Source organism: Falco rusticolus, chromosome 13 (assembly GCF_015220075.1).
Source record: "Falco rusticolus isolate bFalRus1 chromosome 13, bFalRus1.pri, whole genome shotgun sequence".
NCBI classification, from domain to species: domain Eukaryota; kingdom Metazoa; phylum Chordata; class Aves; order Falconiformes; family Falconidae; genus Falco; species Falco rusticolus.
The window spans coordinates 24417227-24432534 of record NC_051199.1 but is presented as its reverse complement, the minus strand read 5'-3'; the positions used below and the strand labels follow the sequence as shown (position 1 = coordinate 24432534).

At 50.5% G+C, this 15308-nt stretch overlaps 1 protein-coding gene across 6 annotated transcripts in view; it reads right to left on the bottom strand.

Annotated features, from left to right (window-relative positions):
* PLD1 (phospholipase D1) overlaps positions 1-15308 on the bottom strand; it is a 75827-nt gene that overhangs the window by 59859 nt on the left and 660 nt on the right. For 2 of the 6 annotated variants that reach the window (XM_037406592.1, XM_037406593.1), the window contains exons 2-3: positions 9263-9462; positions 8227-8397 (exon numbers count right to left, since the gene is read on the bottom strand). The exons of 1 other annotated variant lie outside the window; for it this stretch is intronic. The gene's annotated coding sequence lies outside the window, so the exon portion shown is untranslated. Of the gene's footprint in view, positions 1-6955; positions 7127-8226; positions 8398-9262; positions 9463-15308 lie in introns of those variants that run through there. 3 more of the 6 variants (XM_037406594.1, XM_037406598.1, XM_037406597.1) reach the window with 3 other exon arrangements.

Here is a 15308-nt window from a genome sequence, read left to right as displayed (position 1 = left end):
ACACCATGAGCCAAAAATTAAATATTTTTTCCCCCCTCAACTGCCACGACCTTCTGGACCAGCCGTGCTCAGAAAGGTAGCTGCAGACTGTTTTCTACATGTACAAAAAAAAAGCTGTTTGGCAGAAGAAAAGCAATAGCTTTGGGAGAGGAAAAAAAACCCCTGAATCGGCTCAGACAGCAGTTCTTATCTCACTGGTTCTTTCTCCCAGTGAACAAAATGGCTCATTTGCCATAATTGCTGCCAAAACTCAGTGGAATCGGGTCTCACCACAGACTTTTCAAAGCCACAGTGAGTCATCTACTATTCTTTCTTGTTAAGACTTAACACTGGGTGGGACACTTGCAAAAAAAAAATCAATTTGCAGGAAACCTGTGTCATGGAAAAATACACTTCAGAACATCTCATGGGGACTACATAAATAGACATTTAGAAAATAAAAGCAATGAGAAACTAAAGCATTTATTTTCAAAAAGACTATGATGCACTGCCTGCTCTCCAAGTGGTTTCAGCAGCCCTGCGTGGCAGAGAGAGGACAGCTGAGCTTCCTTGGAGACCCCAGCACCCACGGGTGCTTCTTGCTGCACCCAAGAAAACACCAAGCAAGGCAGATTTGCATTCTCCATGAAGAAAAGTCAACTGCATCATGAAACCGCATCTTACTTGAAGAAAAAAAGAAAATGCAGGCCCAGAATATCCACTTATTTACCTCTTGTGTGGCACATTCAAAGTTTGTTGAAAGAGAGAAAACTTACTCTTTTTTAATTAAAAAAAAGCCGTGAGGTTGCCTTTAGCCAGGTAGTGGGACACTGTTACAAGGTACTGCCACAGCCACAACACCCGAGGTTACTGAGAGCGTTGGAAATCTGCAACAGAGTACTCGTGCTGGGTTATTTTTCCTGCGGGGATCGCTGGAGGCTGCAAGCAAAGTCACCCAGCGATGGTGGAAGCCGCCTGTGCTGCCAGCTGCACCTGACCGAGAGCAGCGCAGTGTGTGCGCACAAGGGCTGTGTTCTGGGCAGGGGAAATAAAGACCAGGGGAAAGAAGAAGAAATGAGGATTTCAGATTTTAAAATCCTCCCAGAAGCCTGGCTAGTAAAGTGGGAGAAGTTTCTGGGAAGTGGCTGGGCGATGCGTCAGTGCTGGCAGCATGGAAGAGCCCCAGGACACGCTGCCGGTGGGACCCTGATGGATGGGAGAGCCGAGGAGCAAGTTCCCACACGCGAGACAGCCAGGAACACCAACTGGCTGTGAATCACCCGCTTGCACAGGCTTGGACAGAGGCCGGCAGGGCGCTGCTCTGAGGGACATTGTCTGCCTGACACTGCCCTTTGTCTCTGTGCACTGGAACGCTCGTCCCGGAGAAGAGTGGTCCCTCTGTGCCCGGACCACCTTCCCCAGCCGTGGGGAGGGAGCTGTAAACAGCCCCTGGAGCTGGGGAGCAGTGCCAGGATCCCCCCCCGCATCTGCCTGGAGGAGCCCAGGAAAGCACCAGGTGTTTGTCAGCAGGTTTTTCTTATTTCACCGGGGTGTGTGTGTGTGTGGTGTGAAAAAAAAATCCTCACATCAGGGCTGCACAAGGGCTCATTGCACTGGCAGAAATAGTCTAAGGCAGGAATCAGGCCCACTCACAGACCTGAAAACACAATCAAAGAAATCACAATTTAATTATTTTTCCATCAACAGGTGTAAACCAGAAAAATAACTCAACACCATGAATATTCGCCGCTGCCAGTATAGTGCAAACAGAACTCCATACCCAAGAAAAAAACCCAAGTCTTCCTGTTGAGTAAACCTACAAATAGCGATTAGGGTTTTCATCCTTAGCTCTGCACCTCCTCTCTCAGGGGCTTTCCCTACCCCAGCCCAGCTTGCCCAGGGTGAGCAGCGGAGTGATGCTCTTTCTCTTCTGCAAAAGATCTGCCCCATCACTATTCACATTGCCTTTTTATTACAGGCTTTTTCCCTAGAGACTTCGCCCCTTAGGGCAGAAGATCATTTCTTATTTTATCTATGCTTTCTCTGCCAGAAAGGAGGCGAGGAGGAAGGGACAGCATTAACCAAGATAACCAATACAAACTGGCTACTCTGCTGCCAGTTCCTACTACAGGTGTAGCATGATTTTATTTGCTGGAGCTCAATCAGGTCAACACTGCACCCCCAGAACACAAGGGGAAAGTTTTAAGGGAAAATGCTTGCAGAAACACAATCAACCAAAGAGCACAGAGGTGCGAATGCCGCATGCAGCCAACGATGGCTTTAGTGCCGACGAGAAGATGAGTGCCAAGGAGACGCTGCCGGGTTCACTCCCGGCCAGCCCCACTCCTGGCCACATTTTCTCAGCAACAAAGCAAGCATATTAGCCCATTAAGATTGCTATCTCAAGGTGATTATCTCAATATTAAAAACCGGCATCCCATTTTGGCAATGACCCCTAACCACATGCGGCACTGTCACCCTGCCTGCCATGGGTGCACGCTGTGCTCGCTGCTGTAGCGGGTCCTTCTGATAGCTGCTCCCTTCCCCTCCCTGACCCCTTTTTAGCAAGTTTTCCCACACTGACATCTACTTTGGCTCATGCAAGACAGACATGTTTTTAAATTACAAGGTTTTATTCCCAGAGGCAAAGCTTGCCTCCCTGCCAGGGCGCATGGCTTCCTCCCCTCCCCTGGCGAGGGGGCAGCATGTGCCAGGGGGATGCCTGGCACTGTCCCAGCTCCTCTTGGGGTCCTGGCTCTCCAGCGTGGCAGCAGCAGCCACCAGACACTTCTCCCCGCTTCCCTGCACCAGCAGATGGGTGCCTGGGGGCCGTGGCACCCCAGCGCAGGCGAGCTGTCTGACAGACACGAGCCCACTCCTTCGTTACGTAAACCCCTGGGTTTTGGTGTTTATCTGCTTCAAGGATCTTGAAAGCACTAAATGCCACCGCGGCGTGTGGTGTGGGCCGAGGAGCGAGGGATGCGCCAAGCGCTCAGGGCAGTGGCAACGGCACGCGATGCCGACCCCAGCTATGAGATAGCTCCCACTATTATTGCATGGAAACAGAGAAAACTGGATCTTGAACACACAAGTATATGTACGCACATATCAAATCCCCAATCTGCGGATCCATGTTTCCCTCCTGTTTGGTCCCCCCAGGCACAGGAGCCAGGATAAGGGTACATGTCCCCTGCCCCAAGGGCCACAGCTGCCTCCTGCCAGCCTGGACAACCTGTGCCAAGCAGGGCAGGGAGCAGCATGGAAAATATTTTTGTCAAGAAAAGCTGGCAAAGAGAGCTTCACCCTCCATCCCCACGCCCCCAGCCCCCCCATCCTCTGCTTTCAGGGCGTCTACACACACAGCTGGTATGTACACCAGGCAGATGCTCATGATTCCATGAGAGTGGCAGGGCAGGGGCACATAGCTAAATACCTGTTCAGCAACTATTTTTTTTTTTTTTATTCAAACTGATTATAATGTATGTATATATCCGTTGTGCAGCTCAGCAGGGCTGAGGGCTGCCCCCATATAGTCAGGTGCAAAGAAGCCAGGCTGCATGCCAGCTACTCACACATCCCACATCTCAGAGTGCAGAAAAAGCATGGCAAGCACCACCTGAATAAGGCTCAAAACAAAACAAAAAACGCACCCTAACTCCCCACCACCACCACCTAAAACCAAAACCAGAAGTTTTTGGGGAAAAAAAAAACAGGCAGCTGGCAAAGGTTTTGTGAAGGGAAATTAAAAAGAACACAGTTGCAACTTCAGTCACACAGCCGTGACCGAATCTCTCCCAGCCCCTGCAGGAGAGTTTTCAGGGTACAGGGCATGTGGGAGCAAGTTAAAAACACATCAGTTCTCAGCCAGACAATGGGAGGAAAAGGCACAAAGTGTTCGCTCTCACCCTCCTCAGCCTCAGCTAAGCCCAGGTGCTTACTGGCATTAGATACTCCAGCAACTCCACACCCAGAAGAAAATCAAATTGCTTCCTCAGCTGCTACACACAGATTTAAGGCCACTGTACAATGCTTGTTCCCACTCACACTTTTTTGTAACTTTTTTTTTTAAACTACTTGCTTCAAAATAGCTGTTCCAATGCAAAATTAAGGAACCACCTGTTTGCAAGACAGGCAACAGAAGGGTCCGTCCCCTAACAGCGCGCGATGCCTCACTACAGCAGGCTGGGGCCTCATCCTTCAGGGTGTTCATTAGGTAGTGATAGAGAAGATAAATCTAGAAGCTTGTGTGAGCATTAACAACCGATACCTTCTTTACAATTTCATTTCAAGGGAATGAAGTTTGTGGCAATACTGGCAGTTAAGTGCGTTCCCCTGATGTTTCTTTCCCTGAAGCTTTGCTAACTTGCTTTAAATCAATTGCTGGAGAAGGGATAACTGTAAAAACCCAAGCTCAGTGCCTAACTAGCAGGCGGAGGAGACACAGCTGCTCTTCTTTGCATGGTTTATCATGGAAGAGATTTCTTAAATCCCTGCTGGAAAGCTGGCCCACTGTGAAACACAGGATCTTTATTGCAGACACACCTGCAGCGTAAAGAGCACCTCATAAATTACAGGGGATAACAATGTCAAGTTGACACAAGCCTTTACACTTTGCTACTAGTAAGAAAAACAGTAAAAACTTCTAGGTGAGGCATGGGATTTCAGCTTGCTTCATGAAAGAATGATTTTACCAGCAAAGAGTACCTACCCAGCGCTCATAATTTTACTTATATTAAACAGTATCTTCAGCAGTTTAAAGAAGCTGCAATTTTGATCCCAGCAAACTCTTCCTCAGCTGCAAAAGCTCAAGAGACACCTGCCAGTAACAGCATTATTTGTGGCAGGAGTTCAAGCCTCTCACAGTAAAAAGAGCATCACAGCCCCCAGCAGAAATCACTTTATTAAGTCTTTTCCAGTAAGACCAGAGCCTCACCACTAATTTTCAATAATCCTGAAAACAAGGATGCTATGTATCTGGACAAAATTAAATGTGCAAATGGGTATTTAAGCAAGACCCTTTGATCTTCTCTAAGTAGGAAAGCTAAGCCTTGGCAAAAGAAAAAAAATTAAACAGCTGTACCTCTCCAACTTCCATTTAATCATTTGAACCACAGCGCACAGGGAATCTCTATAGATTCTAATAGGTCTTTTCAGAGGGATCGGGGTTTTCCCCAACCTGTTCTGATAAGCCTCAAGCCTCTCCTCCAGCAAGCTCTGACCCAGCCGGGGGCTGGCCCCCTCTCTGGAGGGGAGGGCAGCCCCGGGGGGGCTCAGCCCTTCAGACAGCTAAACCCTGCATGAAGATGGGCGATGGGGACACCCCGCAGGTCTCCCATGTGCTGCACCCCTCAGCAGGTGGAGCCCAGGCACATTTTTCCACTGCAAAACCCCTTTTTTACAGTTCTGGTGGTATCTTGCAGCAAAAGGACAGGAGGAAGGGCCCCTTAGAGCCGCAGGCACAGGCAGTTACACCAAGGGGGTGGCAGCCACCATCCCACGACAGTGCTCAGCGCTCACCCCCCTGAGCGGGGATCAGGGATCCCAGCACCCTTGGGCAGCTCTCAGCATCGCACAGAAACACTTACCCTGAAGGAGGGGGCTTTCTGCATATTCACAGTAAAGACAGATGGCAAGCTGAAAAGGAAGGGTGGCCCGGGGCCCACAGGCTTGAACTTGGAGCTTCCCAATTTCTGGCAAAGCTGGGCAGGATTTGGCTGTGAGACCCAAGCCACAGAGCTAACACTCCTGGGAGCATCATGCGAAGAGGCAGTCAGAAATTAAGTTCCCTGGTTACCTGCAAGCCTCTGGCATGAGCTCACACTATCAAATGCCAGAGGCAGCACGGGAACGAAAACACAAGTTCTTGAGCGACTGAAGACACTCAAAGATGAGTCCCCCCTGACGCTGCAAACACAGGCAGCTATGAAACACAGCACCACAGGCAAACGGGGAGTATTTGTCCCAGCAGCCATGGACACACCAGCCTAGCCACGACACCTCATTACTAACAATCTCCAACCAAATGTCAAACCAGCAGAGCTGCATCCACCCCACTACACTGCCAGTGCCTGCCCCTCCAACAGCCACGTAACTCTATTGACTTCAGAGGCGTCGCACAGATTTAGTCAAAGGAGGGATCTGGAGACCACATAGACCTGGACACGTAGTACGTATTGTCCTGCTGCGCACAGGGAGCCCGTGTCAGCCCTGACCGCGCAGGCAAAACACTCCCAAAGTCAACGGAGCTGCACCGGCTCGAATCACTGCCCAGGCCAGGTAGAGGTGTTTGGGGCTGAAGAGCTCTGAAGAGCAGCCTCCTACACCAAGGAAGGGCATCATGCCAAATCAAGAAAAAAAGCAACAGGCAGAAAAGGCTTCCACTGCAAAAAATCAAGCTGGCAGCTCAGCAGAAGGGGTTATGTCAGCCCGCTGCCAGCACACCAGGAAACCCTCAGGCTTCTCCCATGTCCCAAAACAGCAACTGCTCAAAGGGACAGGGCACAGACACAATTTCACCGGCTTTGGAGACGTACCAGCCAAGTACATCTCTGAAACGCTGAGTTCACAGCAAACGCAAAGCTACAATCTCCAGACTCCCAGACCCCCCACAGATGACACCAGCCTGGCCCAGGCTCGGCAGCCTCGCTGGACCCAAACCCACCCGTTTAAACCCATGGAAAACCAGTAAATCATCCCGAGTATGCCCTGCAGGGCTGAGAAACACCTCCCAGCGGCAACGCCTGCCTCAGCCAAGAGCCCAAGCAGGGAATGAACTTGAAAAATAAGCGTCCTGTGGGGAAGGAACCGCCTTCTCCTCCCCCGAACGGCCCCGCAGCCAGCCGAGCGCACCGGGAGCGCACCGGGAGCGCACCGGGAGCGCACCGGGAGCGCACCGGGAGCGCACCGGGAGCGCACCGGGAGCGCACCGGGAGCGCACCGGGAGCGCACCGGGAGCGCCAATTCTTTCTCTACCCACCTCCTGCCCCGGTGGAAGCGGGTGCCCCATGGCGCTGGCAGAGACGGGCGCTCTCCCAAGGACGCGGCGGCCCGGCAGCCGGCGGAGCCCCCCCGAGCAGCCGCCGCGCTCCCCGGCACCGCCCGGCCCCGCGCTTCCAGCATCCAGCCCGGCTCCGCAGGCGAGGAGAAGAGCGACCCAGCCCACAAGGCACTGCAGCCTATGAGCACTTGCTAATTAAGGGAAACCACTCCCCGCCAGTTAAGGAGAATAGTGGGATGCTGGCAGGAAGGGTGGAGGAAAAGGGCAGGGCGGTTTAATGAGTTCTGCCCCTTTTTTTATGCTGGGCACTTCTGAGCAGAGGGGGAGGAAAAAAAAAAAAGTAATAATCAAGAAATGACCCATGAACTGCTTTTCTGTTTCGACTTCACAGCTGCAAGTACAGGGGCTCAAAGTGATTTGCTCCACACTCGTGCAAACGCAGCTTTCACAGGGAGCGCGGATTTCCCCCCTGTTGCACTCTCCTCGCAGAAGCCCAATTACTCCAACAGGGAGAAGTCAGTTTTCCCCTGCCGCCGCCAAGAAATTACATTTGGCGAGGGGAACAAATGAAAAAGTCAGTGCAAATTAACAATGAATTAAGTACATATGCGATGTTATTTTTAGCATAAGACAAGCGGATAATTATGGTCACATATTGTTTGTATCTGAGCGGTACTTGCCTGCACATGCTGCATTTCTCATGTTACTTCCCATACACCCTTTTTAACATGCAAAGAAGCAGATTTTTCAGAGAGAGAGAGAAAAAAAAATGTGCTTATGGAGCCATTGAACTGGCAAGCAGAGAAGCAAAAATCCTCCATACGTTAAACAGCTATAACACAGTCTTGCAGACTGGCATGCTGGTAAAATGCCTGAAACCTGTCTGCAGCACTACGGCTTCCACCGCTGCAGCTGCACAGGGGACGTCTTGCTGACTTTTTCCAGGGAATTCTGTCTCTTCAGCAAGGTTTCAATATGGTTGTTAATGATATTTTTCTTCCTTGAAGGATTTTTTTTTTTTTTTTTTTTAAAATAGTGAGGAACTGAACCGTGGTCCTCAAATCTCTGTGAGATAAATAACCCAACTTTGGTCATGGCTAATGCAGAGGCAGCTTCTACCCCTGTTCTGGCCGTGCCATATTGAAGCATCCCCACGTTCTCCACTGGAACAGTACTGGCTTTGTTCATGGGCACAACTGCAACACATCGGCTCTGCTCATTTACACTGGGTTTACTATGACTTCGCTTACCAAAATCAGCGTGAGTGACGTGCTTCAGGCTTCATATCAAACTCAGAAATCTAAGGTGGGTCCCCAACAGCATTGCAACACAGCTTCCTTCAACTCACGGTGCTGAGCTCAAGCAACGCTACACTCAGCATCTATGGAGAGCTGTGAGTCAGGGTGGCTCACCAGTGCCGTCTGTATTGAGCAAGAAAAAGACAGCACAGACATTTGTAACGCTCAGTGTCATGAGAGAACAAAGCAACAGAGAAAATCAGGGTGGAACTCTGCAGCAAAGAACAGGGGCAGTGGGAAATATGGTAAGTCACCCTGTATCACTGGCATCGCCTTTCTGTCCCAAAGAGCGGGCAAAGCTGTGCTCGAGAAGGACACATTCCCCCCCACTGCAGAGGGGCTTCATGCCAACGCCAACGGATAGGAATCGGTGGACAGATGGCGGGGAGCATCCTTCAGGGCACCTGCCTGCCTGGGCTGCCCCGTTTCTGCCAGCCTCCAGCCTCACCGCTGCTAACCCCAGGGCTTCCTGGGGCAGGAGGCCAGCGGGCTGCAGGGGACCTCCACTGTCTCCCATTTCTGCACATCTGTCCACGCACGCTGCTGTGGGGAGGGGGCCTCTCAGACACAGGGAGGAACAACTCTCTCCACAGCAAACCCCTGCCCACCCGCCCAGCGCTCATTTCAGTGCTCATCTCCTATGCAACTGGCTGGCTGAATTCGGGCAAAACTTTACAGATCCATAAACCTTAGCTCAGTTGATGCATATTTAATTTCTCTGATGCTAGGTTTATTTTGGCAGTCACTGTGAGCAGGGTTAGACCAGTAGCAGAAGAGAGCAAACACTCTTGATGAGCATTTTGGCCTCTGTGTAGCACAATTCCTGTCTCCGAGCACAACACAGAAGGTTCTCCACCCACAGTTCTCTCTGTTATCACAGTTATCAGGAGAAACGCTGTTGTGCCTGTGTCCATTAGCGATTTCCTACACTTCCCCGTAACCTGCCCTGTCCCAGAGGCAATTTATAGAGTGGATACTTGCCACAAACCATGAAAAATATCTCTGTCTGTCAAGGGCTTCTTTGGTTCTCTGTTCCCAGCTGCTTTTCAATCTTCAGGAACTTCCACACATCCCTCAGAGGGCACTTACTGCTGTCACAGAGGGTGTGAAGTTTTCTTATTTAATGTTTGATGCCGGTGCAAAGAGCGCGCTGTGTGCCAGTCACACAGGGATCGATGTCACTGCAATCTGCGAAACCAAGGTGCTAATATTAGGAATTTTTTATTCTTGTTATTTAGTTGCACTTCATTCATGTTTTTTCTTCTCTCTAAAACTTTTTGTTGCCATGGCTAATGACCTGGCCAAAAGTGGGGATATATGAGGCATACAGAGACACCTGCAGAAGGGCTTTTTGAGGAGCCTATGCTGCTGCACACCAAACCCAGCCCGGGAACTGAAAGATAACTCAGGAAAAGAAAAAGATATTTTTTTTTTTTTTAAAAAAAGAAGAACCTCATCCTCAGTCGTGGTCACTACTTGGCATAGCAAACACAAAGAGGGGGAAAGGGAGGAAGCAGGGACAGTGGCTGCTAGACACTAGAAAAATGCCAAACTCTGGCCTCAGAGCAGGTTGGAGCTAGCATGTGGTGGCACAAAAAAGCCATCAACTTCTCCAGACGTCTCAAACCATTTTCCTGCACCCAGAAAAGCACTCTCACTCTGTGGTGAAAAGCAGTTTTTCCCAAAGGTTAGGGTGCAGAAGGGCCCTCGGTAGTTTCAGTGGAGTCGTGGCAGGGATCCATCTGGTGTATTGAGCACAGATGTCATCTAAATACAAGGGTTTACCTGTAGAGGTTTTTTTGTACTGGGCTGCTTTTCCCTTGTTAAATGAGCACAGCTCCGCTAGCACAAACTCCAGCACTGTTTTTTTGCAGTGTTACAAATAACACGCTACCCCCCCAGCCCAGCACTGCCAAGCCGCTCTGCCTCAGCTGACACCGGTCACCACAGCCCACGTGTTCCTGGATACATGAAGTATCAAAGATGGCAAAACCAAACAAAACAACCATCGGTTGCTTGAGTTGAGTGCTTTTCTGCCTGTCTTTCACATCTGCAGACAACTTGCAGGACATTGTCCCGCATGTTTAGCCTCAGAGAAGCTCCCCGGCCCCAAGCACGGGTGATGCTGATGCCTCTGCAGAGCCATGGGGACCAGAGGGGAACTACAGCAAAAACTGGGCAGTAGCTTTTCCCCCGAGCTGGGTCCCATTTGGGCAGGAGCCCACAGAGCCCCGAGGCAGGGAGGAACTGGCTGCACCACCTGGCAGTGGGATAAGGGCTGGCTTTGGCATGGTGTGAGGGGGACACCACCCTGCCGGCCGCTCCCGCGGCCCGTCCCAGCCTCTGTAGAGCAAAGGGTCCACCAGTGGTGGTGGATTTACCACTCCTCTGCCAGGTTTGCAGACGTCATTGGCTTGCCCCGTGACACAGTGACTCTGCAGCTCTTTGAGGATGGAGAGGGCTGGTGTACCCTGTACGCCTGAGCATCACCTCACCAGGAACTGGAGATGGGGATTGCTGTAGCCATTGCAGAGCAGTGCAAAGGGAAAGGGCTGGAACCTGCTCCCAAGAGGCACACAGAGGGATGGGACAGAACGGTGCTCAGCTCCAGCTGCCCAGACCACCACAACACGCGCAGGGGGCGGTGGAGCCCTGTGGATGTACCACTAATCCCCGTGGACGTGCGCACCAGGCACCCCAGGAGACCTGTGGGGTCTGCAGTGGGGCAGCCGCTGGCGATGCTGCCAAGGATGGCGCAGCCCAGAGACGCCCTAATGTGGGCCAACTGGCGTCAAGCCACAGGCATGCACAAAAAAAGTGATTTTTATTGTTTTGTCCCACAAGACCAGAAAGGAAAAGGGGGGGAAGGGGTGTTTATGGAAATCACATTGTCAAATACTTTCCCTGCCCTCCAAGGACCGCAATTGCCCTCCTAACTTTGGAGGAAGAGGCAGAGGAGGAAGTTTTCATGAAAGGCACTTAGACATGACGGGCTGAGTTGGCCACGGTGCCTCCTGGGAGTTGTAGTCATATCTTCTCCCACACAAATCGCTTTTTCTGGCGCAGCTCGGCAGCACGGTAATGCTCCCCGTGATGCAGCAGCAGCTGCCGCCCTGTCCCAGACCTCCCCACCTGCATGGCCAGGGGACAGCAGGACCCCCCGGACTTTCGTTCCTACAGGACAGCCCCAGGGCTGCTCAGGATCCGAACCTTATCAGCTTCGGCCGGAATATTTCAGTTTTCTTTCACACCCTCCCTCTCACAGAATTCCCATGGAAACAAAAACAAAGCTCTCTCTGTTTGGGTTTGGTTGGGTTTTTTTTTCCTCCTCTCGAGGCCGGGTGTGAATGAAATTGGTAAATGAAAAGCTAAAAAAAAGAGTAAAAATTAATATATATATATATGAAATAAAACATGAGATACCACTTCTAGCTTGATATTCCCTGCAGCAGTGCATCTCCAATCTGTGTCACCCCTTAAGAGTCTCAGGGGACAGAAACGGGCCTCAGAGCTAAAGTAATAGATTATTTCTTGTATCTCAGAGTTGGTTTTGCACAATGAAAACCCAAACCCTTGCAAGTCTCCTCGCTGGCACATCATTCCGCAGATACCTGGATGCCACCGTGTGGTAGCTGCCCCGTGCAGCCCCAGCGGGCAGGGCTGCAGGGAGGGCTATGCCAGCTTTAGGAAGAAAAAAAAAGAGGGAGGAAAAAATCAAAAGGAGGGTGGTTTTTTGCAGTAATTCATAAAACTTAAAGAAATGCCAAGCACGTCAGTATGAGGCACAGTATCTGGAGGAAGGAGAGAGCGCAAACCGTCTCCTTATGGTGTTAAGCTAAGACACACACTGTTTTTCTATTTAAAGCCCTACAGTAACTTGCATGTCAGGTCTGAGTGAGCTCAACAAGTTTATGTAAAAACAGTTTACACAGTCCTCTCCACCGCAGGATCTGGGCACCTGACAGCTTTTAATGCCTTACCATTCTGACACAGCAGTATATGACCCACCTTTACCTGCTGGAGAACTGAAGCCCAGATCTGGAAAGGTGTTTATTAAGGACAGAGAGCAGTGTGACCTTCCTGGGATCCACTGCAGCTTTGGGATGGGGACACCTGCCCGCAGGGTGCTCAGTGCTGCTGCCCCCTCCCCGTTCCCTCTGCCTGGGAACTGGTGCTGGGTGCAGCCCTGGCTGTGCTGAAGAGGAGGGGGTTGTACCAGCACCGGCTACCCAGGCATGTCCTGCGGACCAAGCCACGCCGGCAAGGGCAAACCACCCTTCCTTCCCTACCAGCACTGCCAAACTCGCTCCAGCCAGGAGGGAGCAAGAAGAAAGCAAGACGCAACGCAGGGCCAGGGTTTGGGGTACGCCTTGTTTTTCCCTCACCTACCTCAACAGCACTGTTTCTAATGTATTCCAAGATGCAGCTCATTAAAGGGTGAATTACACATTTTATCATTTGTCCACTGTTGTCAAGTCAGGACAGGAAAGGAACTAAAATATTCTTAAAGTATGTAATGAGCCCTTGAGTAAGAGTTAAGTAACGAGCGCTTCTTTAGCGAGGAATCCAAGCAAGGCACGCTCCACCCATTTCGTTAACAGACAAAGGCTTATATAAGCTGGATGTTACATAAAATCCTAAAATAGAGAGCCGGAGAACTCCCCCACCTTCGGATGCTAGCGTGACTGCAGCCCACGTGTACCTGAGCTGACACGGAGCCATCCCTGAGCCAAGGCGCAGCAATGGCCGGGCTGGAGCCAGCAGAAGCTGGTGGCACAGGGGTGCCCTGCCTGTGCTTGCACCCAGCACCGCGTGTGCCCCCACGCTTCCCCGGAAAGAGCCTGTACAGGAACGTGCTCTGAGCAGCTTGATCATCGCTGTGATGATCGAAGAATGTACATCCGTGCTTGTCTTCTCATGCGTGCCACGTCAGGCTGAACACCATCTCATCCCAGGGTGCCGTCCCAAGGGAATTATAAGTGGTGCTTAGGAAGGAGTACGCGAACAGAGCATGATTGTGGGGAAACTTCTCTGGGAGTCTCCCTGTCTCCAGGGATTTGTGAGCAAGGGACTTTCCAAGCCAGAAGTGCCTGGCAGCTATTTCTTTCAATAAATTGTCCAGTCAGGTTTCAAGTTCACATGAACTTTCAGCTTCCGCAATATCATGCAACAAAATCCACCACAATTTGCCATAACTTAACTGCGGAGAAAAGGGAATCTACATCTTGCAAGATCAGTTACTACAGCTAGAAAATAGCAGACTGGCAGGGGTGCAATACCTTCATCGGGTCTTCTATGCTTGAAACCTGTCTGTCTCAAGACAAATCATCTGCTTCAGTAAAGCAATACTCTTTCTCCCTAGACACCTTGCATCCCACCTTAAAATGCACTATCCCAACAAAGCTGATAGATTCAGCCCACACCAATGGTTACTTCCTAGACACGGGGTCAAAAAAGAGTGTCAGAGAAGAGGATCTGCACTTCTCTTCACAACCCCAACACCCAATCCTCCTTCCAGCGCAGGTATCAGCTGCACTTCCATGAGCAATCGGGGATACTTATTTGGATAGGGGAAAATCAGGATCAGGAAAGATCTTGAGACACGGGACTGTTGGTCAGGCAGAGCAAAACGTATCGGGAGTTACTCTCTGGACTACAAGGGTGCTATTCATTACAGTCATCAGTTTGCTCTGCAGTACTTGCAGAAACATGCCAAGGCTGCTACATGATTCTGCCTGACTGACAGCGTTTGTGACTTGCCTAACCTTTGCTCTAAATAAATGGGAGCTGCACAGAGGGAATTTTGATGCAACTCCCCTGATTCTAGAGCATCCCCCCTGGCTGCAGCCCACAGGCTTCCCCGGGTTTGTTTGAAGGGAGAGACAGACAGAAAGCAGGCAGGAGGAGAAAACGGAGATATGAATTCAAACTGTCTGGCCGACAAATAAAAAATAATAAAAAAAATAAATAAAAAGAAAAAAGCCTGGCTTTGGTTTCTATCATGTTATCTATCTATTTATCTTTCTTCACAATTAAACCCGGATGACATAGATAAGACAGTGGTGACCCCTAGTGCCCTCTCCAGCTGCAGCTTCCACTGTTATTCACCTTACTGGTATTTGAGCACAGAGGGAAGCAGCACCTTTCAGATTCATTCTTCATTCACAAACCCTCACTCTCTCTCCCCTCTCAGAAACAGGATCTAATTTCCTCTCCCTACTCAAACTCTATCACTGCGAGGCATTTGCTGCAGCATCCCTTTGTCTCCGTTGTCTGGGAACAAAATGTAATGAATTTACTTATGTAACAACTCACTATATTCCATTGATTCTTTATCATAGTGCATTTATATTTATTACACTTACAGAAAATAAAGAGGAGTCTGTTTTGCTAACTCCAAGTTTGCCAATAGCTAAGAACAGCCATTCAAACTCCTGAGAAGAGACGTCTGTCTCGTACAGGGGGTATTTTGCAGCACCAGGCCACTGAAAGGAGCGAGTCTCTCCTGTGACTGCCATCAGAATGCACCGTTATTTTCTTTTTCCCCTCGCAATGTCAAAACTCTCTGTTTCTGTGACTCAAGCCACGCCAGCTGTACCCTGCTTGCTGAGCTGTGGGGTGCTCGTTCGGGGCTATTCCTGGTGTTATTGTGGGGGAACAACTCCTCTCTTGGGAAAATCTTAAGACACCTCCTTGCAGATTACTTTGGGCTGCAGTATTTTCCTTGAGGAAATAAATGATCTTAGCGTAAGCCTGAAAGATCTTTAGCTTCCTGGTAACGGAGAGCTTTGGGCATCTCCCCCCTTGCACAGGCTCCCTGCCCTGCTGGGGTTGGAGGGGCTATGCCCCCCACCACCCCAGGCACACAGTAGCACCCTGATGTGTGGCTCTGGGGGACAGGGCTGTGGCATCTCAGAATTTCACATAGGATCTTGTCACCGTCTCCTCAGCCAAAGAGACCACCCTCTGACCGCCGGCCATGTTTCTGTCCTCAAAAGAGCAGCAAATGTCCCTGCACAGCCTTACGGACCGCT